Source organism: Pinus tabuliformis, chromosome 3_2, assembly GCF_031772625.1.
Source record: "Pinus tabuliformis cultivar Carrire ecotype Pingquan chromosome 3_2, CPIR1, whole genome shotgun sequence".
NCBI classification, from domain to species: Eukaryota; Viridiplantae; Streptophyta; class Pinopsida; order Pinales; family Pinaceae; genus Pinus; species Pinus tabuliformis.
Window position 1 is genome coordinate 1,087,018,929 of NC_142302.1, and position 25,284 is coordinate 1,087,044,212.

Below are 25,284 nucleotides of genomic sequence, written 5' to 3' on the forward strand. Positions count from 1 at the left end.
TATCCAACTGACTCCCCCGTAAGCTAACCATTGCTGCCACCCATTTCCTCCTCGTTCTTTGGTCAACCAAAATTGATCAAAACCTTTACAAAATTAAAATGAAGGCCCCAATAGGCCCCGACCAAAATTATTTGACTCGTCCCCGAGTCAATTCATTTCAGCCTCGGTCAGCCCTGCTGGTATTTCCATGGGTTCTTTGGTTGGTGGCTGCACTGTCAGTTGCACTGGTTCTGCTGACTGCTAGGCTGGTGCTTCTTTCGCTTCGACCACTGCTCGCAAGGTGGTATCTGTTCCCGCTGCACTTTCCTCCTTCTGAGGTTCCCCTGTTCCAAATGAAGGCTCCAACTCCAGAACAACTGCTGTGGTTTGCTGCCTGAATTATCTGTACTTTTGAATGGCAGTTTCCCATCTGGCGAGGATTGCATTGGTGCGTTGAGTGAATTCTTTGGCCGACTATGATGTTAACTCTGTTGGTCATTGGTTTTGCAAGCTCTCCCATTGTTTTCCGCTGGAGTCACAAACCTCTTTTAGATTTAGGACCTACATTCGGACCGGTGGCCGCAGGTCTCTAATCACCTTCTTTGTTTTTGTATACTCTTCCTCCATTTAATCAACTTGGGCCTGGATTGCGTCAATCTGGTCATTAATTTGCTGCAAGTGGGCAGGGTCTGTACAATCCTTTGTCCTGGTGAATAATGTGTGTATTCGCTCTCTCATTGGGTAGAGCAAGTGATTTTTCAACGTGAGGCTTCATGGCCAATCATGGACTTTGTTCATCAGTGCATAGCCGTCCGCGAGGGCATCAGCTGTGTCTGCTTCTTTGCTTCCACTTCAGTGATTTTTCCCTCGACATTCCTCGTGTAGATCTCTACTGGGTTTGGCAATGCTGATCTTACTGTCTCCAACTTCCTTTTCATGTCGGCATTAGTGGCTACTAGGTTTGAGCATGCCGCCTGGATGTGGTCACAACAGTTGACTAGCGTGCAGGTCGTGATGTCCACCGGTACTTCTATGCTTGCATCGACGATTGTTGGCCATAACGACCTGAATCTTTGCGTGACCTGATCAACCTGGGCTTGAAAATCTGCATTTGCTTGCCTCAGGTGATCGCGCTCTTCTGTTACCTCGTGTAGTTGCTTTGTCTGCTGCTCATGCTCCTTGGCCAGATCCTCATGGATCTTCTTGGCCCTGTGCATGGCTTGTTGTATAAATGTGAATAACTGTGCTGACGACCAGTGATGTAGTGTGTCGGCTTGCATTGTATTGGGTTCAGGGAAATGCTGCTGTATGGGTAGGTTGTTGGTGATGGATTTTTAGAGTGGGAGGCAGGCGAATGAATTTGTTGTGACTGCGGAGTGAACTGTGGAGTGGGGGGTACAATTCTAGGGTTCGGGACCATTGTGATATTTATAGGGAAAAGTGGTCAGTACGAATCAATCCTTTCTCCCTGCTGAACAATGTTTGGGCTTCCACCTTGTGGTGGGTCCGAGCCCAACATTAGTGATGCAAGTGATGGTGGTTGTGTACCGCTGGTAGAAGTGGTGCCCTTTTCTTGCCCTACTGACTCAACTTCTGTTTCCACAGTTGTTCGTCGTCGACCAGACAGGAGGTTTTCTGACAGGGTCATAGAGGTGGAGGTTGTGTGCGGGGAGGATTCCCGTGACTGTTGTAAGGTAGTGGAAGTGGTGGTAGGAATCTCTTCGATTATGGGGGATGCGGAAACTGAGTGCTCGACCTCATCAGTAAGGTCGACAATTGGGGGTGGTGGTGGTGGAGAAGTTTTCGGATTTTTAATGGCTGAACTGTGAACAACTCTTTTCTTCTTTGGCTTGGGGACCGTTGGTTGAGATGGTGGGTGGGCTACTCCCGTGGGGAGTTTCATGGCCAACGGGGTTGTGATAATGGGTGAGAACATAGTAGAACCTTGAAATTGGGTGGGGTAATTGCTCTCACCTGATTGTCCTTCAAAGCTTGCAATTGTTCACCTTAACTCGAACATTTTCTCCTCCATCTGAAGCACCATCGGTTGGAGGACATCTTCGGCTGGCCTTTTCCTACTGCCTTCTGCTGCATCTCCCCCTTGTGCCTGTTGCTTCAAGGCTCCAAACAAATAGTTGTACTTCCCATCAATAATTTCACAAGCCACCCTCGACCATGATCCCACCTCGTTGTGTAGTGCTGCTATAGTCAAGACGAACCTCTGTGGCCTCATCTTGAATGTCTCTGGGTGGACGCACCTTGGCCTAAGGTAGGTGTGCGCGTGTGAAGCTCCGAACTAGATTTCTTCTGAATATTCATCCAGCAGAGTCTTAGGTATCCTCTGCGTCGACCTTATGGTGGTTAACATTAGTTCATACCAATCCTTGAAAGCTGTCTCATTTATCTCTTTCGTGCTGGGGTCCCCCGACGCCCTCCATGGTTCATAACAGAGAGCTATTGATTGTCCTTCGACAATGGTTGCCATTTCCCTTTCTTTCGGTGGCCTCCATTTCCACATTGCCAAAGACATCAAAATGTACCCAAACACGAAATTGGTACTCCGCCTATACACATCTCCACAGGCTTCAAAAAGTTCGTTAAGAACAAATGCAGACCAGTTAAGTACCTCTCCTTGGCAGCAATGCTCCACAACCGAAATTGCATCTAGTGTGCATTCATTCTTCATAAAATGTCTCATGGTTTTGCCTACTATGATGTAGCAGGTGAATCTGATGTTGACCTTGTTGATCATATCCAGCTTTGCTCCCCTTCCACCCTGCTCAGTCCCGTATCTTGCATAGTAGTTATCTTCGCTCTGCTTCTTGGCTCTTTTAGCCCCTGCTTGAAATGTTGTGCTGACTGCATTCCCTCCTGTTGAAAACCCTGTTAGACGATGAATATCATCTACATGAATGGGGTACTCCATATACAACTATAGTGATCATCCGTGCATCCTGCTCACCAAAAGTCTAGTACACTACATTGCAATGAATTGAGTGCCGAAAATAGGTAAGCTTCTCAAATGGAGTAAGGTCGACCTCTGTATTCCTTTGAAATCCTCCTTGACTCTAGAGGTTTTGGTGTCATCCTCCCTCTGGATGTCTTCTACATAAACTTCCCTCTTCAGAGTTGGGAATTGGAAGCAATTCGTAAGATCGTTGTCGACTAGAATTGCCTTATCATATTTCCCATACAAATTGTCCACCACCTCAATTCGTTGATCTAAAGAATCCTATGGAACATAGACAATCCCCTTCACAATCTCCCTTCATCTATGGTACACAATTATTATATGAGGTTTCTCGCTTCTGTGCTTCTGCAACTATTATTTAGAGCGAGCCTTGAATTCTTCTACTATCTGCAATTGAAACTCTGCGAATTCCTTCATTGTCCTGCAAGTTAAGTAGCTGGTCATGACGCAACGTTTCCTGACTGGATCTTAGCAACTAATTACTATGGCAAACTTTCCCCATGTATTCTAGCCATACTTTGCCGCCGTCGGCTGACCTAGACCTGACAACCGTGACGCGGACTTGGAAAGGACATAGTGGGCTACATGGCATATTAAATTTTCTGTGATGGGCTTATTTATTAACTAAACTTGTGCTTAATGGGAAAAGATTTTGTGGCTCCTACTTTGACAGTTGCATTATTAGTTACTTATTATGGAAATGACTACTAGTACGTCAGAAAGGAAGGTAAAACGTGTGATCATAAAGGCTAGAAAAAGCGCTTGCCTATGTGTAATTTTCTGACTGTGACAACTAATTCTATTTCTCCCTCCCCCCGACCACAAATGGGTTGTAGAATGATGACAATATTGCCGCAACCTTATCATTATTTCATTTACTTTTATGATAAAAAGCAGGACTCTAACTAGCTGCTGAACATGACTGACTAACTCTTATTACTTCCTACCTACTTGCGGGTTCGTTTTCGAGACCCTCTTTATTTTGAATTTGTGATTGTTGCGTTGTGGAAGGGCTTTAGGCGTGTGCCATTCACCCGTCCATGTAGCATGAATCCATCCAGTTGCTCCAATCTTACTGCTCCAAAATCTCTGATCTCAGTAACTATAAATGGGCCCAACCAGTGTATCTGCAATTTCTCTAGGAATTTCTAGAATTTGCTGTCATATAGTAGTACCTGATCCCCAACTTCGAATGTCTTCTTCTTGATATGCCTATCATGCCAAGCTTTCTGCCTTCTCTTCTCCACTGACTTATGAAACTCAGCCAAGAACCTTGACTCGTCAAGTTCCATTATCTGACTCAGTCTCTCTCCCAAAGCCATATTGTCCGTCATTCCCGTTGCTTCAGATATGAACATGCTTGGTATTATAAACTCTGCTGGTACCACTGCTTCCCTCCCGTATACTAGTTGAAACATAGTTTGTTTATGAAGTCTCTTTACCGTTGTCCTATACGCCCATAGAGTTGCAAGTATTCTTTCATCCCAGTCATCCCTGTTGGCTGATACTATCTTTGTTAGACCTTTCTCCAAGATTTTGTTGAATGCTTCAACAACGCCATTGGCCTGTGGGTGATACAGACTACTCTTATTATGCTGAATCATGAAATTCTTCAGAAGAGTCTCAATGGTTTCATTTAGAAAATGCGTTCCTTGGTTGCTTGTGAGACTCCTCGGGCATCCAAACCTTGAGATTATGTTCTCAAAAATAAACCTTGCGGCTGTTTCTGCTGTACAGTCCTTGACGGGTGCTGCTTCTGCCCACCTGGTGAGGTATTCCGTTGCGGTTATTATGTATCTTGCACATGAATGCCTCGCCGATGGTGTAATGGGTCCAATGAAGTCTATTGCCCATTTGTCAAATATTTTCACTGTGTGAACGAGATTTAAAGGCAGCTCATCTCATCGCGAAGGCTTTCCAATCCTTTGATAGACATCACAACTCTTAGCAAATTCTTTAGAATCTTTATGAATGGTTGGCCACCATAGTCCTACTTGCAGTATCTTCCTTGCGGTGGCCTTGCCTCCCACATGGCCTCCTGCAACTCTTGCATGACATTCCCATAGTACATATTTTCTTTCATGGTGAAGGACGCAACACCTTAATACTTGATCTAAGCCCATTTTGTAGAGGTGTCCTGTGATCAGTTGGTAATCCGCTGCCCTTACTATTAGGTGTCGCTTCTGTGCTGCTGTATATCCTTCTGGGCAATGACCTGTTGTTAATAGTGTGGTGATCTCTTCTAGGTGATCCGGGACTACCTCTATTCTAAATAAGTCGGCGTCGGGAAATTTATCATCCACTGCTCCTTCATTCTATCCTGTCTCCAGTCGTGACAAGTGGTATAGTCCCACATTCAGTCTGTCGTGTTTTATGACCACCTCGAACATAAATTCTTGGAACAACAAAAACCATTGGAATATTCTACCTTCCAGTACTGGTTTGTTTACCAAGTATTTTAGCGCTGAATGGTCTGTAAAGAATTTGAATGGCGCGTCCAATAAGTAATTCCTGAACTTTTGGAGGGAGTAAACCATGGCCAAGGCTTCTCTCTTGGTTGTTGTATAATTTCTTTCCACAGTTGAGAGATTTCTGCTGGCGTAATACACCGGGTGGTCCATATTTTTCTCCCATGGTTGCACTAAGACCACTCCCAACGCTATCCTTGACGCATCAATGTGCACATGGAACATTTTGTTCTAATCTGGATAGACAAGGATAGGGGTTCTTACCAACCTTTCTTTCAACATATTCAGTGCTGTCTGACAATCCTCAGTCCAAACGAACTCTTCCATTCTCTTCAGTAACTTTTCCATTGGGGTTGTGATTGATGCATAATTCCTAATGAAACACCGGTAGTACCCCGTATGTCCTAGGGTTGACCTTAGTTGCTTCACGTTGTGCGGCGGTTCCATGTTGACAATTGCGCTAACCTTCTCTGAGTCTACACATACTCCATCCTTGCAGACGATATGGCCTAATAGTGTTCCAAATGGGACCATGAAAATACATTGCTTGAGGTTTAAGGAAATTTGCAGCTATCGACACCTTTCAAACATAACCCTTAATAAGCTGGTGTGTTTCTTCAACATGCTATATACTGTCCAACCATCCATGTACACCTCTAGGAACCTATGAATGTAGTCTCAGAATGCAACAATGATAATCCTTGAGAAAACTATTGGTGCATTCTTTAATCTGAATGGCATTACATTGTATGCATATGACCCCCACTTAGTAGTGAATGTTGTTTTCCTTTTTTCCTCCTCGGCTATTCGGACTTGATGGTAGCTCGAGAATTCGTCTGTAAAGGAATATGCTTCATTCCCGGTGACATTGTCCAGGACCTCATCACTGAAAGGTGTCGGGAATGAGTCATGCACACATGCATTGTTGAGACTTCTGTAATCAATGCATACTCTAATTTCGGTCACATCCTTCTTGTTTTGTATGACTATCAGACTTATCCACTCTGCTTCATCTACCGGAAATATAATCCCTACTTCTAACATTTTTTCGATTTCCTTCTTAACCTTTTCCTTTACCCTTTGGTTCAATATATATGGTCTATGCTTTACCGGATGGGCATCCGGTCTTAGAACAATCTTCATCTCCCCTATGTCTCCCTTTATCCCCTTCAGCTTTGCTATTGAAGCTAGAAATACATCATGGTATTATTGTAATAGGTCAAAAATTTCTTTGGTGGTCTGTTCATCCCAGTAGTCTCCTACAGACGCCATTTTGGGCTTATCCTCCATCCCAACATTTTGTTTTCTCAGCTTCATTGGTAGAAGGTGAGAACCTTCTCTTGAGGGGCTCTCTCGGATGCCCCTTTCTCCTTATGTTTGCTCAAAGGTCAGGTGTCTTAGTCCATCTAACCCATCCTCGTCTGGCTCTACATCTATCTTGTCGTAGGTCGCATATTCTGGAGAATCTAGATCATACAGACACTGCATAAAAAAAGGGAATCTTTTGATCCTCCGTCATTTCCCTATGTACCTTGTTCAAGAAGGTGTCCACCGGTTCAATGCCGTAGTACATGGGATAGTCGGTTATCTTTGTTCCTATCCAATTTACTTGGTTTATCATTACACAATGTTTAGGGTTTAGTTCATACCCACCTTGCTGCCATGCATCCCATGCAGCTTCTGAACCGGTCTCTGAGCTTTGGATACTTATCCAATTGACGGATCCTCCTGCAGTAGGATTTATGTAATCCTCCCTCTTTCCTGCTGTTAGCGTGTATAATTGGTCTAACATTCATGGTTCATCCTTGTCATCTACTAGTTCTGTGAATCTGGGTCCTTGATACGGGTCCAGGGGTTGGATCACCCTCATTCCTTCTGCTTTGAAAATCATCAGCTTTTTCTTAGGTCAATAACGACATAGTTTTCATAGGCCCAATCGATCCCAAGGAGCGTTGGGTATGGATCCTTATCTACCATTATGTCAATTACCTCAAATTCAATATGTGTCTTCACCCCCACCACATCTAGTTCCACATTTTATAACCTTCCAAAAGGCATTATGCAATACTAGTTTTCCATTCTTATTTGAATTGGTGAGTATTTTAGTTGCGGCTTTCCCATTGCCTCCCATGTTTTCCTAGGTAGGATGTTTACATCCGATCCCAAGTCTAGCATTGTGTCCCTTATCTGGAATCCCGCAACCTGAGCATTAATTCAGAATTCCTTCCCGCTTCTCTTCTTGTTTCGTCTCACTCTTCTGGAATGCTTTTATGGTAAGTTGGCAAGTGGTTGTTCCACTTCCCCTTCTTCTACTGATAATGCAACTTTTAAGCTCTTTCACAATTCCTTCAACATGTATTCATCTTCGACAATCTTCAAGAATAGTTTAAACCATTCTTCAATCTACTGGTTACAATCAAGCATGTGGCCATTTGGTCTATGGTCTTCCCTCCTCTCGGTCATCCCCTCGAACAACTTAGCCGCTTCATGATAATACTGCTTTTGGCGCTCAGGCTGATACACTTTCTTTGGAGATTCTGCTTTAATAATCAAGGGTGGGTCCGTGATGCTACGATCCTCCCCCATCTTATTTTTTCCCCTTGCGACTATATTAATATTGGTTGTGGGAAGACCGTCGTCGGTACGAGGTTCGACATTAACCAAGTTAGCCCTCCTCTGTCTGGTCCTTTCCTCCCACTTTGCAATGAGTTCAGGGCAATCCTCCGTAGCGTCGATATTAATCCTGCATTGTGAGCACCAGGGTCTCCTAGGGAGCGGGCATTCCCTGGTGACATGTCCTTCGTAGTCACAGTTGGTATACCTTACGAGGCCTCTTCCTCCCGTTCTTCCTCCTCTCCAATTTCCTCCTCGTCCCCCCCGGTTTGACTCATTAATTTTGAACGTAGATCTATCTAGCCGTTCTGCTGGAGCATCCAGTGCTCGGCATTGGTCAGTGTGATGCGTTGTAGATGCGCTGAAATCATAGTAGTTGTTGGGGACGTTGGTGTACTTTTGCAATATCGGGCACATCCGTGGCATATTTCCATACATTCTACAGATCTCGCAATAATATTGGTTATTCTGTCTCGGAAAAGCTCCTTGCGCCCCTAGTGCTGCAACTCCTATGGTTGGTGGGGTCCCTGATGACCTCGTAACCCCCCCTGGATGATTGATTCCTCGCAACCTTGGGCATTCTGTCGCAACATGTCCTTCCACCATGCAGTGGGTGCACCATACGTTGGGTCTGGCTGGTCGCACTGGTTGAAGATCCTTCAGCTTCTCCGTTAAAGTTGTGATCTGATTCTGAAGGCCCATGATTGATGGATCTTGCAAACTCGTCCCTCCCCGATATTCATGAGGATATCCAACCATGGCCTCTATGCGTGATGCTTGCTCCAAAGCATCTTGGAGGGTTCCAATTTTATGCTGCGTTAGTGGCGTTCTAGTTAGGGGCAAGAGTGCCTTGATAAACAAGTTCTGCTGGTGATTCTGGTCTAGATTGTAACTCATCTTAGCAATGGCGTCCTTAAAATTTTGCATGAGTTCCCAAGCCGTCTCACCCTCTCTTTGCTTGATCTCCCACAACTCCGATAGCCCTTGCCGATCTATCTGGGGTACTTTGAATTCCTGCACAAATCCTCTCTTGATATCATCTATTGTGGGATTCTGGTTCTGCTCTGCCCATTTTATAAACCAATGCAGAGCCCTCTCCCTCAGTGTGGTCTGGAACTCCACTGTCTTGACGTTGTCTGGAGTCTGACGTGCTCTCCAAATAGCTTCATAGAGATACCAGTGTTGTTCCAAGTCCTCGTTCCCCTCCCCGCAAACTCTAGATATCTGGTAAAATATCTTGCCATATTGACTTGGGTATGAGCTAGCAACACAAACCCTTTGTTCCTTGGCTGCTGGGATCCCTGTAGTCCCAAGTTACTAATACTACTGGTTCCCTTGTTGCTTCCAATATTAAAATTGGCCTTGTATTTCTCGTGCGTGCTATGTACCCATATTGCCTTGGCTAATTTAATAACAAATTTCTCTAGATTGTAATAAGGTACCAGGGGAAGGTCGGGAGAGATGCTACATGTGTCTCGGGGGTATTGCTGCTGACTCCTAATGGATTCTTCTCCTTCATCAAATAACTTTCTCATGACGTCACCCATGTCCTCTTCTCTCTCTTCTCCATATCCACTCGACATTTTCCCTTGCGATATCCCTCCCACAACTTGTAAGGAAGGGCCATTTCCACCCTCCTGTCATCGATCTTGCTCTGTCCTACATCTTCCTTTTCTCCCCCTTCGTCTTAGGGTTTTCCCAACATCACTCCTACTTGGTGTGGTCCCATCTTTCTTTTCTTCAGAGTCTGAACCACTCTTGCCTGCCACTTATCCGCTAGCAGTGCTCTCCTCTGCACTCTAACATCTCTGGCTTTCATCAACCCTTCCACATTCATCCCTTCAGCAAAATCTCTATTCCCCAACTGGGAGAATTCCCCCCCTTAGGTCCTTCCCCCGGTACTATTGTTTTACGCTACCATCTCTGTGGTGGGCGAGGGCAGTAGTCTTTATTCTACCATAAACATCTTAATCCACATCGGTACTTCCCTGATCAACCTTCCTCTTAATTCGGATCTAAATACCACTTCTGCCTTTGAGAAGGATTGATAATTCTCGGCAACAAACTCGACTATATGTCCTTCCACTGTGGTCTTTACCCAAAAGTCAACTGCTTTGGTCAGATCATTGTCCAACTGCTGAAGTAGTACAAGATCTGAGGGAGTCCAACTGCAGCGAACTGTTGTCAAACTCCATGACTGATTCTGCCCGTTCAGTCTTCTTAACCAATTGTATAGGTCTTCTAGGAACTTGCACCGGAATATCTCATATTGGTCATTGATAACATCAGCATATAAAATCCCTTCACTCACCTTGCCGATTGGTTGATTCCAGTGGATAGTTTGCTTTTCTACAAACTGATCTATCTTATGATTCCACCAATCCCTGATCTCCTTCTTGAATATCCTTGACACAATGTTCTGAACCAGTTCTTGTAACGTCGGGTCTCGGTGACAGACCCATTTGTTGGTACGAAAGAGTCATCAGGGGAGGACCCCTGGTTCAAGCACGGAGAGCCAACAATGGTTCATTGTAGTCTAGGTAAACAATGACATTTTCACCTTACCCAAGGGGTAAGGAGTCTCACCCGAGGCGTGTCGCGACTAGAAGTAAGAGGGGTTCGTCATGGAGTCAAGGGAGCATCAACTGAAGCATCAACCGATAACATATATATAAAATTACACACATGGTAGAGATAAAATCATAACAACTAATATACAAACACTACTAAATGCATGCATCTGACAAGACGTTACAAAATTTAAAATAGGTCATCACATCATGTACTCTTATACACATTATACTTCGCAACCAATCTAAACTTTCCTTTCTATTAATTTAACAATAAAACAATATAATACATCTCGGCAGTTGCCACAATAAATATAAGGAATACCCGTTTACAGACTCATGGGCTTGTTCTCAGTCTCAAAGGTCTTGCTCAGCTAAACTCCTACCTTCTGGTATCAGGCTGTCGCAACCCACTATCCTCTTCACAACGCCAACCTCAACAACCTTGCCAACCAACCCCTCTTCCTTATTGGCCCTCTCCTTTTATATTTCTCGCTGTCGCCTGGACTGCTAGTTCTTGCTCGATTATTCTTTCCCTCAAATCCTCCTCCTCCTTTTTGCCCGCTCAGCCGCCTTTGTCTTCTGTTGCCACCTTGCCGCAATCCTTCCGCAACTGCCTTTTCCTGCCTTGCTCTCCAGCTGACTCCCCCGCAAGTTAACCGTTGCTACCACCCATTTCCTCCTCGTTATTTGGTCAACCAAAATTTTGTCAAAACCTTTACAAAATTAAAATGAAGGCTTGAACAAGGCTCGACCACAATTGTTTTCCTCATCCCCGAGTCAATTCATTTTGGCCTCGGTCAGCCCTGCTGGTATTTCCATGGGTTCTTCGGTTGGTGGCTGCATTGATAGTTGCGTTGGTTCTACTGACTGCTGGGCTCGTGCTTCTTTCGATTAGGCCACTACTCGCAAGGTGGTATCCGTCCCCGTTGCACTTTCCTCCTTCTGAGGTTCCCCCATTCCAAACGAAGGCTCTAACTCTGGAACAACTGCCGTGGTTTGCTGCCTGAATTCTCTGTACTTTTGAATGGCAGTTTCCCATTCGGCAAGGATTGCGTCGATGTGTTGAGTGAATTCTTCGGCCGACTGTGACGTTAACTTTGTTAGCTGTTGGTTTTGCAGGCTCTCCCATTGTTGTCCACTAGATTCACAAACATCTTTTAGATTTAGGACCTGTATTCGGACCGGTGGCCGCATGTCTCTAATCACCTTCTTTGTTTTCGCAGACTCTTCCTCAATTTGATCAACTTGGCTTGGATTGCGTCAATCTAGTCATTGATTTGCTGCAGGTAGGCAGGGTCTGTATAATCCTTTGTGCTGGCGAATAATGTCTGTATTAGCTCTCTCATTGGGTAGAGCAAGTGATTTTTCAGCGCGAGGCTTCTTGACCAATCATGGACTTTGTTCATCAGTGCGTAGCTGTCCGCGAGGCCATCAGCTAGTGTTTGCTTCTTTGCTTCCACTTCAGTTATTTTTCCCTCGACAATCCTTGTGTAGATCTCTACTGGGTTTGACAGTGCCGATTTTACTGTCTCCAACTTCCTTTTCATGTCGGCATTAGTGGCTACTAGGTTCAAGCATGTCGCCTCGATGTGGTCGCAACAGTTGACTAGTGTGTAGGTCGTGATGTCCATCGACGCTTCTTTGCTTGCATCGACGATTGTTGGCCATAATAACCTGAATCTTTACGTGAGCTAATCAACTTGCACTTACAAATCTACATTTGCTTGCCTCATGTGATCGCGCTCTTTTGTTACTTCGTGTAGTTTCTTTGTCTGCTGCTCATGCTCCTTGGCTAGATCCTCTTGGATCTTGTAAGCCCTATGCGCTGCTTGCTATATAAATGTGAATAACTGTGCCGATGACCAGGGATGTAGTGTGTCAGCTTGCATTGTACTGGGTTCAGGGAAATGCTGCTGTATGGGTAGGCCGCTTGTGATGGATTTTTCAGAGTGGGGGGAAGGTGAATGAATTTGCTGTGACTGCGGAGTGAATTGTGGAGTGGGGGTAATATGCTAGGGTTTGGGACCACTGTGATATTTATAGGGAAAAGTGGCTGGTATGAATCATTCCTTTCTCCCTACTGAGCAGTGTTTGGGCTTACGTCTTGTGGTGGGTCTGAACCCAACATTAGTGATGCAAGTAATGGTGGTTTTGTACCACAACAGAAGTGGTACCCTTTTCCTTCCTTGCTGACTCAACTTCTGTTTCCACAGTTGTTCATCGTTGGCTAGACAAGAGGTTTTCTGACAGGGTCGCGGAGGTGGAGGCTATGTGTGGGGAGGATTCCCACGACTGTTGTAAGGCGGTGGAAGTGGTGGTAGGAATCTCTTTGATTATGGGGGATGCGAAAACTGAGTGCTCGACCTCATCAGTAAGGTCGATAATTGGGGGTGGTGGTGGTGGAGCAGTTTTCGGATTTTTAATAGCCGGATTGCGAACAACTCTTTTCTTTTTTGGCTTGGGGACCGTTGGCTGAGATGGTGTGCGGGATACTCCCATGGGGAGTTTCATGGCCAACGAGGTTGTGATAATGGGTGAGAACATAGTAGAACCTTGAAATTGTGAGGGGTAATTGTTCTCACCTGATTGTCCTTCAAATATTGCAATTGTTCACCTTAACTTGTCCTTGATCTGAAGCACCATCGGTTGGAGGACATCTTCGACTGGCATTTTCCTGCTACCTTTTGCTGCATCTCCCCCTTGTGCTTGCTGCTTCAAGGCTCCAAACAAATAGTTTTACTTCCCATCAATAATTTCACAAGCCACCCCTGACCATGATCCCACCTCGTTGTGTAGCGCTACTGCAGTTTAGACGAACCTGTGTGGCCTCATCTTGAATGTCTCTGAGTGGACGCACCTTGGCCTAAGGTAGGTGTGCGCGTGTGAAGCTCCGAACCAGATTTCTTCTGAATTTTCATCCAAAAGAGTCTTAGGTATCCTCTGCATTGACCTTATGGTGGTTAACATCAGTTCATACCAATCCTTGAAATCCGTCTCATTTATCTCTTTCGTGCTGGGGTTCCCAACGCCCTCCATGGTTCATAACAGAGAGCTATCGGTTGTCCTTTGACAATGGTCACCATTTCCCTTTCTTTCGGTGGCCTCCATGTGCACATTTCCAACAACATCAAAATGTACCCAAACATGAAATTGGTACTCTGCCTATACACATTCCACAGGCTTCAAAAATTTAGTTAAGAACAAATGTGGACCAGTTAAGTACCTCTACTTTGCAGCAATGCTGCACAACCGAAATTGCGTCTAGTGTGCATTCATTCTTCGTAAAATGTCTCATGGTTTTTCCTGCTATGATGTAGTAGGCGAATCTCATGTCGACCTTGTTGATCATATCTAGCTTTACTCCCCTTCCATCCCGCTCAGTCCCGTATCTTGCATAGTAGTTATCTTCACTCTGCTTCTTGGCTCTTTTAGCCCCTGCCTGAAATGCTGTGCTAACTGTGTTCCCTCCTGCTGACAACCCTATTAGACGATGAATATCATATACATGAATGGGGTACTCCTTATCTAGCCACAGTGATCCTCCGTGCATCCTGCTCACCAAAAGTCTAGTACACTGCATTGTGGCGAATTGAGTGCCGAAAAAAGGTAAGCTTCTCAAATGGAGTAAGGTCAACCTCTGTATTACTTTGAAGTCCTCCTTGACTCTGGAGGTTTTGGTGCCATCCTCCCACTAGATGTATTCTGCTTAAACTTCCTTCTTCAATGTTGGGAATTGGAAGCAATCCGTAAGATTGTTGTCGACCAGAATCATCTTATCATATTTCCCATACAAATTGTCGACCACCTCAATTTTTTCATCTAAAGGATCCTGTGGAACAGAGACAATCCCCTTCACCATCTCCCTTCATCTATGCTACACAATTGTTATATGTTGTTTGTCACTTCTGTGATTCTACAACTATTCTTCAGAGTGAGCTTGGAATTATTTTGCTATTCGCAATTGAAACTCTGCGAATTCCTTCATTGTCTTGTGAGTTAAGTAGTCGGGCTTGATGCGATGTTTCCTGACTAGATCTTAGCAACTAATTACTCTGACAACTTCCCCATGTGTTCTAGCCATACTTTGCCATCGTCGGCTGACCTGGACCTAACAACCATGACGCGGACTTGGAAAGGACAGAGTGGGTTGTATGGCATATTAAATTTTCCGTCATGAGCTTATTTATTAATTAAACTTGTGCTTAATGGGAAAAGATTTTGTGGCTCCTACTTTGAAAATTGCATTATTAGTTAGTTATTATGGAAATGACTACTAGTACGGTAGAAAGGACGCGTACAACATGTGATCATAAAGGTTGGAAAAAGCACCCGCCTACGTGTTATTTGCTGATAGTGACTAGTAATTCTATTTTTCCCTCCCTTGACCACAAATGGGTTGCGGCATGATCACAATGTTGCCGCAACCTTATCATTATTTCATTTATTTTTATGATAAAAAGAAGGACTCTAACTAGCTGCTGAACATGACTGACTAACTCTTATTACTTCCTACCTACTTGCTGGCTCGTTTATGAGACCCTATTTATTTTGAATTTGTGATTGGTACATTGTGGAAGGGCTTTAAACGTGTGCCATTCACCCATCCATGTAGCATGATTCCATCCAGTTGCGACAATATTACTGCTCCAAAATCTCTGATCTCGGTAACTATAAACGGGCCCAGTTAGTGCATCTGCAGTTTCCCTGGGAATTTCTAGAATTTGCTGTCATATAGTAGTACTTGATCCCCAACTTCGAATGTCTTCTTCCTGACATGCCTATCATGCCACACTTTCTGCCTTCTCTACTCCACTGACTGATGAAACCCAACCAAGAACCTTGACTCGTTGAGTTCCATTGGCCGACTCAGTCTCTCTCTCAAAGCCATATTGTCCGTCATTCCAATTGCTTTAGATATGAACATGTTTGGTATTATAAAATCTACTGGTACCATTGCTTCCCTCCCATATACTAGTTGAAACAGAGTTTGTTTATGAATTCTCTTTACTGTTGTCCTATACGCCCATAGAGTTGCGGGTATTCTTTCATCCTAGTCATCCCTGTTGGCTGACATTATATTTGTTAGACCTTTCTCCAAGATTTTGATGAATGCTTCAACAACGCCATTGGCCTGTGGGTGATATAGACTGCTCTTAGTATGTTGAACAATGAAATTATTCAGAAGAGTCTCAATGGTTTCATTCAGAAAATGCATTCCTTGGTCGCTTGTGAGACTCCTCGGGCATCCAAACCTTGAGATTATGTTCTCGAAAATAAACCTTGCCACTGTTTCTGCTATACAGTCCTTGATGGGTGCTGCTTCTGCCCACCTCGTGAGGTATTCCATTACGATTATTATGTATCTTGCGCGTGAATGCCTCGCTGGTGGTGTAATGGGTCCAATGAAATCTATTGCCCATTTGTCAAATATTTGCACTGTGTGAACAGGATTTCTCATCCCGACGTGAAGGCTTTCCAACCCTTTGATAGACATTGCAACTCTTAGCAAATTCTTTAGAATCTTTATGAATGGTTGGCCACCATAGTCCTGCTTGCAGTATCTTCCTTGCGTTGGCCTTGCCTCCCACATGGCCTCCTGCAACTCCCGCATGACATTCCCATAGTACATATTTTCTTTCATGTTGAAGGACGCAACGCCTCAATACTTGATCTAAGCCCATTTTGTAGAGGTGTCCTGCAATCAGTTGGTAATCTGCTGCCCTTACTATTAGGTGTCGCTTCTATGCTGTCGTATATCCTTCTGGGCAATGACCTATTGTTAATAGTGTGGTGATATCTTCTAGGTGATACAAGACTGCGTCTATTCTAAATAAGTCTGCGTCGGGCAATCGATCATCCACTGCTCCTTCATTCTCTCCTGTCTCCAGTCGTGACAAGTGGTCTGGTCCCACATTCATTTTGTCGGGTTTTATGACCACCTTGAATGTAAATTCCTAGAACAACGACAACCATCGGCATATTCTACCTTCTAGTACTGGTTTGTTTACCAAGTATTTTAGTGTTGAATGGTCCGTAAAGAATTTGAATGGCGTGCCCAATAGGTAATGCCTGAACTTTTGGAGGGAGTGAACCATGGCCAAGGCTTCTCTCTCATTTGTTGTATAATTTCTTTCCATAGTTGATAGATTTCTACTGGCGTAATACACCGAGTGGTCCATATTCTTCTCCCCTGGTTGTGCTAAGACTGCTCCTAGCGCTATTCCTAACACATCAATGTGCACATGGAACATCTTGTTCCAATATGGATAGACAAGGATAGGGGTGCTTACCAGCATTTCTTTCAACATATTCAGTGTTGTTTGACAATCCTCAGTCCACACGAAGTCTTCTGTTCTCTTCTGTAACTTTTCCATTGGGGCTGTGATTGATGCATAATTTTTGATGAAACACCAATAGTACCCCGTATGTCCTAGGGTTGACCTTAGTTGCTTCATGTTGCGCAATGGTTCCATGTTGACAATTGTCGTAACCTTGACTGGGTCTACACATACTCCATCCTTGCAGATGATATGGCCTAATAGTGTTCCAAATGGGAGCGTGAAAATACATTTCTTGAGGATTAAGGAAATTTTCAGTTGTCGACACCTTTCAAACATAACCCTTAATAAGTTGGTGTGTTTCTTTAGTAGGCTATATACTATCCAGTCATCCATGTACACCTCTAGGAACCTGTGAATGTAGTCTCAGAATGCAGCAATGACAATCCTTGAGAAAACTGCTGGTGCATTCTTTAATCTGAATGGAATTACATTGTATGCATATGACCCCCACTTAGTAGTGAATGTTGTTTTCCTTTTATCCTCCTTGGCTATTTGAACTTGATGGTAGCTCGAGAATCCATCTATAAATGAATATGCTTTGTTCCCCGCCACATTGTCTAGGACCTCATCACTGAAAGGTGTCGGGAACGGGTCATGCACACATGCATTGTTGAGACTTTTGTAATCAACGCATACTCTAATTTCGGTCACATCCTTCTTGTTTTTGTATGAATATTGGACTTATCCACTCTGCTTCATCTACTAGAAATATAATCCCTACTTCTAACATTTTGTCGATTTCCTTCTTAACCTTTTCCTTTACCCTTGGGTTCAATCTATATGGTCTGTGCTTTACCGGACGGGCATTCGGCCTTAGAAAAATATTCATCTCCCCTATGTCTCCCTTTATGTCCTTCAGCTCTGCTACTGAAGCTGGAAATAGGTCATGGTATTCTTGTAATAGGTCAAAAATTTATATGATGGTCTGTTCATCCCAGTAGTCTCCTACAGATGCCTTTTTGGGCTTATCCTCCATCCCAACATTTTGTTTTCTCAGCTTCATTGGTAGAAAGCAAGCACCTTCTCTTGAGGGGCTCTCCCGGATGTCTCTTTCTCCTTCTGTTTCCTCAAAGGTCAGGTGTCTCAGTTTTTCTAGCCCATCCTTGTCTGGCTCTACATCTACCTTGTCGCAGGTCGCATATTCTGAAGAATCCAAATCATACAGACACTGCATAAAACTTTCATCAGGACATCCTTCAACTAACTATCCTGGGGAAAAAAAAACCTTTTTGATTGCCTGGAGTGTCTCAGTCATGCATTCCTCGTTACCTCTAAATGAAAATCTGCTAACAAACTATACCTCCAAAATATCCCAATCCGCCGTTTGCTGACAGAGTTCCTCATGTACGTACCAAGCTCGGGGAATAGTTCCCAGGGTATGTATAAATACATGTAACCACAAATCCTTCGGTATACCTTGGTTTTTCCAACCCTTTACGCAATATTTGGCGTGCCTCTCAGGACTTGAATTCCCTTTTGTATCTCACCTTATCCTGTGGCCGGTCTTCATCCTGAATCCCCCACAAGCTAACCGTTGTTGCCACTAGTTTCCTCCTCATTCTTTGGTTAGCCAAAAGTGATCAAAACCTTTACAAAATTAAAATGAAGGCCCCAACAAAGAAATTGGAAGTAAATTCTTTTTCAAACCTCGAACATAGAGTATATTGTTGAGATGTATATTTTCTCCATTGTCCAGCTTCAAATAAGTTGATCCCATGCCTTTAACATCATAGCTTTTGTTGTCTCCCAATTCCACTGCATGAGAATATTTTTCCTTTGATAAAGTGTGAAGTTGTTTTCTATCTCATGTCACTAGTCTTGATGATTCACTATCAATAATCCATGCTTTTTCATCATTGTGTGAGCCTATGAGGGCAGCCAAAAACCCTTTGCTTTTGACTTTATTGAATAAGTTGTAGATGATTATTTTGATCCAACTTCCTACAATATTGAATCCCATTTCCAAGTATCTCATCATAGAGGGAGTAGCCATTTCTTTCAAGGCAAAAGAGTGTTCTCCAATTTTCCTTGACCTTAGCTATGATACTATGTTGAGAAATCAGTGCTAGTAGTATTAGCGTTAGATTCATCTTTCTTGATAATTACTTGTGAATTATGTTGCGACTTCTTTTACTTCTTTATTATATTATGTTTCATCAAGAAATTACCAAATTATGTGTGTATGAAGATCACAAGAGCAAAAGACATAAGATGTAGGTAGTCAACTAAGGAAAAACCCCTATCCAGAGGAAAACCCAATCAACCTTCTTCCTTTAGTAGTTAAGACAAGATAATCCAAGACTCTTCGACCTAGACATAGAATTTCTCTAACCACCAAGTCAACCCTTCCTTCCAGCAACTTTGATGTAGACCTTCAACCTTGCAGTAGTAGAACTTCGACCTGACAAATCCATAATTTCGACCTTCCCAACACCAGAACTTCGACCCAAAAAATTCAGAACTTCGACCCAAAAAATTCAGAACTTCGACCTTCCTAGTAACAGAACTTTGACCCAACAAATAGCCTAGTAACTTCACATAAAAGGGAGAGAGAGATAGCCTAGAAACTTTGATTTGTTCTTCTTTTGCAATCATTCCTTCTTCTCCTTGAACTTATCACTTTTTTGCACTTCCTTTTTGCATATCGAACTTGTTGAGTTGATGTGCAAATAGATCGAACTACACTTGTATATATAACCTCTTTTGTGTGTCGAATTGCCCTCTTGTAGGCCGACTTCATCAGGCAAGGGCCGACTTGGTGTGGAGGTGAAAATTTACATATTTGACTTCATAATAATTCTTTTTACATGATTCAAAATCCCAAGAAATGTCTCATTGAATGGAAAATAACTCTAATAACTTAATATAAAACCTAGAAGTCCTCAATGGGGACTTTGACCTATAAAAAGATGACCCGAGCATGAAATACATGTTTTAATAAGTCATTGTAATAATAATAAATTTTTCATTTTCATTCTTTGACTCAAATATAAATATGAAGACCGAACCTAGTTACATTCTTCAACAATGTGGAGTAAAAACTCTCATATTTCAATTTTGAGTATGAGAAAGATGTGTAATTCTTGTACTTTTTAAAAGTATATCAATGCAGGCACTAAATAAAATATTTGAATATCGATATTAACTAATAATTTCAATCACACACACATACACACATACTTATCATAGGGTGTATATATATAGATATATATAAAAACAACACAGATCCATCTTAACCCTCCTAGATATATCAAGCTTTGAGAGGGATCAAATATTCTACGATACACACATTTCTTCAAGTTTCATAGTCTAAAAAAGGTCTGCACCTCAAGAGATTTGATCCCTCTTGGTGTAGAAATTTTGAATAATATGACACATATTCACAGAGATTATCCTGATTATACACCTATAAGCGGAACATGCATAATACATAACCTCCTCTACGTTGATCATCAATTTACAGAAGCAGAAACATTCACAGGCGCACATAGAAGCATCAATCACACATATCAACACAGTATTTTCCCGGGGAAAGCATCTCGCTAAAAACCCCAACTATCTGTATATTATATTGATTGAATCATGTAACAATACATAGTACAATACTCCTCACAAGTACTCAGTACTATCTCCACATGCTACACACAATACAGCTCAGATCTGATCTCCAAATCTCCCTCGCTGCTTGCCTGCCTCCACAACTCAATACCTGCTCAAGAATGAATGAGAATGGTTTACCAAACTCGTATTTAACCTCCAAAGAATCACTCACAATGGGAAAGACGTGAGCAGAGGATATAATACTTGGTATTGGCCAATTCATTGGCATACTCAATCCCTTTGATTGTGCAAATCCTCATGCACAACTATTGTCACAACTGATAGCAATCTGATCCTCTAACACCTGTCCCTGTTGAACTGAACATGAACTGACATGCAACTGATGTATTCTATAGTTGCATTATGAGTTAATAGTTAGTTTAACAACTCATCATTAGTCTATCTGTAGTTAGAATAATTACAACTAGTTTAACCAAGTCAAACTGAACACAACTCCATAAACTCTACATTCAACTCCACCAAACTCAAATGATTGAGTTCTAACTGAAGTCATGCATGCAACAACTCAACTGACCCACAAAGAAAGCGTACTTCCTTCTGACAGCTACATGTGCCACATCTGTAGCTCAAATTGAAGTGCTCCAAGAGACTTTGATCACTCCTGCTGTGGTCACTCCTGCTGTGATCGCCCATACTATGGTCACTCCTGCTGTGATCATCCCTGCTGTGGTCACTCCTGCTATGATCATCCCTGCTGGGATCCAAAAATAGAACTTGCACCATAATTTTCCTGCGGGCCCACTTAGTGAAGGCGACTCTTTTCAATAAGCTCCATCATCTTGTTGCATTCTCAACAAGCATTTCTTGTTGCACACTTTTCAACACTCCCTCTCAACAAGAAAGGCTTCCTCTCAAACCCGATCCTGTAACTCTGGAATGTTCTCCATGCAACACATCTGGCTGGTCCACTTGCTCTGTCATCAAAGTCTCTGACTGCTATTGCCTCTGTCGACTGAAAACTATTCATCTCTGTGCTCTTCAGTATCTGACTGCTCTAGCCTCTGTCACTTTGATCTCTGTGCTGCTGCTAGTTCTATCTCCCAACATTGCATCCGCACTGCACCTCCCAACTGACCTCCCTGTTGGGCTAGAAACATCCTGTGATGCTGAAGCTCCACCTGCTGCTAATAAGTGCTCCCTCTCTGACATCTGCGCTACTGCAACATATCCATGCATCTCGCACCCTTGCACACCTCTCTGTGCCACCTAGCACTGTGCAAAACACTTGTGCCTCTCGCATTGCTACAGCCTGCTAGCTATGCGCTGTCTTGGGATTCCCTACACTGTCACTCTCTCTGCTGCTCCATCCGCATCTATCTCTACCCAATCAATCAGATCCTGCTACTCCACATCGGGGCTCCCGTAACAAGGTCTCATCCAAGAGGTTGGGTACCTCAAGGATCTTGCCCCTCCTCCTTGGGATAATCAATCCACATCACCCCACCTCCTACCTAGAGGTATGGCTGCATGCGATCCCTCAGCCTACCTGGCTTGAAGTTTCCCCCTACTGGAAGTCTCTGCATGAGTAGATGTCTCTACTAGATCTCCTCTTAGCTTCCCTTGTTGTGGCTGCTCCACAACCTCCTGAAGCTGTTGCACCAATCGTGGCTCCTCCACAATCGTCTGAGACTTCTTCTGGATCTGCATGTTGAGAGGTAATATACCCTCCCTATCAACCACCAAGTCTCCATCAGTTGCCTTGCTGCTCAAGGATTTGCATGCATCTTGAACCTCAAGAGCATACAGGTTCTTGACCCGTGAACCAATCTGCTTCACCTGTCTAGTGATTATGTGTCTAAGGAAAACCTTTCACTTACTGAAGACTACATCATAGCCTCTGTCTTCCAGCATCGAGATCGACACCAAGTTTCTCTTCAGTCCTGGTACATACTTGACATCGGTCAAGGTAAGGCGAGCTCCATGCTCCCTCTGAAAAATAACCGTGCCTACACCTAAGACATTATACTTCTCATCATTACCCATCTCTATGAGTATCTGGAGATCTTTCTCCTCCAAAGTACTGAACAAACTCTTGTCACCGGTCATGTGGAAAGAAGCTCCACTGTCAAGAAACCAACCACTTCCCACCATGGATGAAACCATGCATGCGAAGAGTGTGAAGTCCAACTCAAATTGTGAAGCAAGTGAGGCTGCCTCACCTTCAGATCCTTCCTTGGATCCCTTCTTGGACTTCTTCTTTGGGCAATTAGTAGCATAATGGCCCAACTCATGATAACGAAAGCATCTCACCTTTGACTTGTCAACCTTCTTCCCATTATTGGAAGAATTGGATTCGGAAAGAGAACCCTTCACCTTACTCGCTAAGGCCCAGTTCTCCTCATCATGCATGGATGAAGAACTATCTTTGGTGCTCCGTCTGATCTCCTCCTGCATCAAATCCGATGATAGTCATTCCCAATTTGGCAGTTTCTCCCTTCCATACACCGAGTCCTGGTAGCTATGCCAACTCTTAGGAAGGTCAAGGAGTGCTAGACTCACCATCCTGATCTGACAGTCACCCCCACACTTCCCAGCTCATCCCGGCATTGGGTGAACTTCGTGAGATACTGGGGCATACTGTCTCCATTCTCACACTTAATGTTTTTGAGTTTATCTCTTGCTTTGGAATTAAATTCGAATTCCACTAGCTCAAAACTCAACCGCTTCCGATCTAGAATTCGTGAGAACAAAGTATTTCTGGTACAGAGATCGACTTTATGGGCATTCACCGGATATCTCACCTTCCAAAAGAAGGATGAATCCAGAGGCTACCTGGCCCGATCACAGACTCTGCCTGAAGAAATAAAATGTAAACACTTTCTGAATAATAGATCCGATGATCAATCCTCGCTTGATATCCTGTAAAAATCTCTTCTACAAATCAAGCAGATCCGATACCATGTAGAAATTTTGAATAATATGACACATATTCATAGAGATTATCCTGATCATACACTTATAAGCGGAACATGCATAATACATAACCTCCTCTACATTGATCATCAATTTACAGAAGCAGAAACATTCACAGGCGCACATAGAAGCATCAATCACACATATCAACACAGTATTTTCCCAGGGAAAGCATCTCGCTAAAAACCCCAACTATCTGTATATTATATTGATTGAATCATGTAACAATACATAGTACAATACTCCTCACAAGTACTCAGTACTATCTCCACATGCTACACACAATACAGCTCAGATCTGATCTCCAAATCTCCCTCGCTGCTTGCCTGCCTCCACAGCTCAATACCTGCTCAAGAATGAATGAGAATGGTTTACCAAACTCGTATTTAACCTCCAAAGAATCACTCACAGTGGGAAAGACGTGAGCATAGGCTATAATACTTGGTATTGGCCAATTCATTGGCATACTCAATCCCTTTGATTGTGCAAATCCTCATGCACAACTATAGTCACAACTGATAGCAATCTGATCCTCTAACACCTGTCCCTGTTGAACTGAACATGAACTGACACGAAATTGAGTTAACTGATGTATTCTATAGTTTCATTATGAGTTAATAATTAGTTTAACAACTCATCATTAGTCTATCTGCAGTTAGACTAATTACAACTAGTTTAACCAAGTCAAACTGAACACAACTCCATCAACTCTACAATCAACTCCACCAAACTCAACTGATTGAGTTCTAACTGAAATCATGCATGCAACAACTCAACTGACCCACAAAGAAAGCGTACTTCCTTCTGACAGCTGCATGTGCCACATCTGTAGCTCAAACTGAAGTGCTCCAAGAGAATAAGATCAAGTTTATAGTCCAAATATTATTATGAGACAATAATATTTGACTTTTCTATTTTGGACAGCCATTCTAAAAATAGACTTTGATCACTCCTGCTGTGATCACTCTGGCTGTGATCATCCCTGCTGTGGTCACTCCTACTGTGATCATCCCTGCTGTGGTCACTCCTGCTGTGATCATCCCTGCTGGGATCCAAAAATAGAACTTGCGCCATAATTTGCCTGCGGGCCCACTTAGTGAAGGCGTCTCTTTTCACTAAGCTCCATCATCTTGTTGCATTCTCAACAAGCATTTCTTGATGCACACTTTTCAACACTTGGTGCTTGGAAGAATTTGGGTTAAGATGGATCTACAATGATAATAATATATTCTTTTACTAAATTTTGAGTTTGAATATTATTATCTATGTTGCTTATGAATGTAATCTTGAATAGATACAGATAAGCGGAAATCCATGTAATACTTTGATAAAGTTTGATTTCATTGAGTAAGATAAGTTAGCAAATAGAGGTTGTCTTGGTTGTAATAACAATAATAATTTACTATGAAGATCACATTAACACATGCAAAGATAAATATACCTAAAAACACCTAATAGTTTGCATGTTGATATATTTTGTTATGAATGGATAGAACCAAATGGGATGAAGCTAATGTTATGATTATTTTGTAGGGAGAAGATGGCTTGGATACATTCTTGAATCAATCAAAGTTTACAGTAAAAAGGTACAAGAAAGAGGCTTATCCCTATATAGTGGTGGACTTGTTGATTGTTGGGACCATTAAGGTGAACTATAAATGGTACATGTTACAAAATTTCTAGGACCATTAAGGTAAACAATAAATGGTACATGTTACAAAATTTTTGAGATGGTTGAGGTAAAAAGGTGAAGCACCAAAATAAATATGCATACTCCATGTGATACAATTGTACAAGTTTGAGAG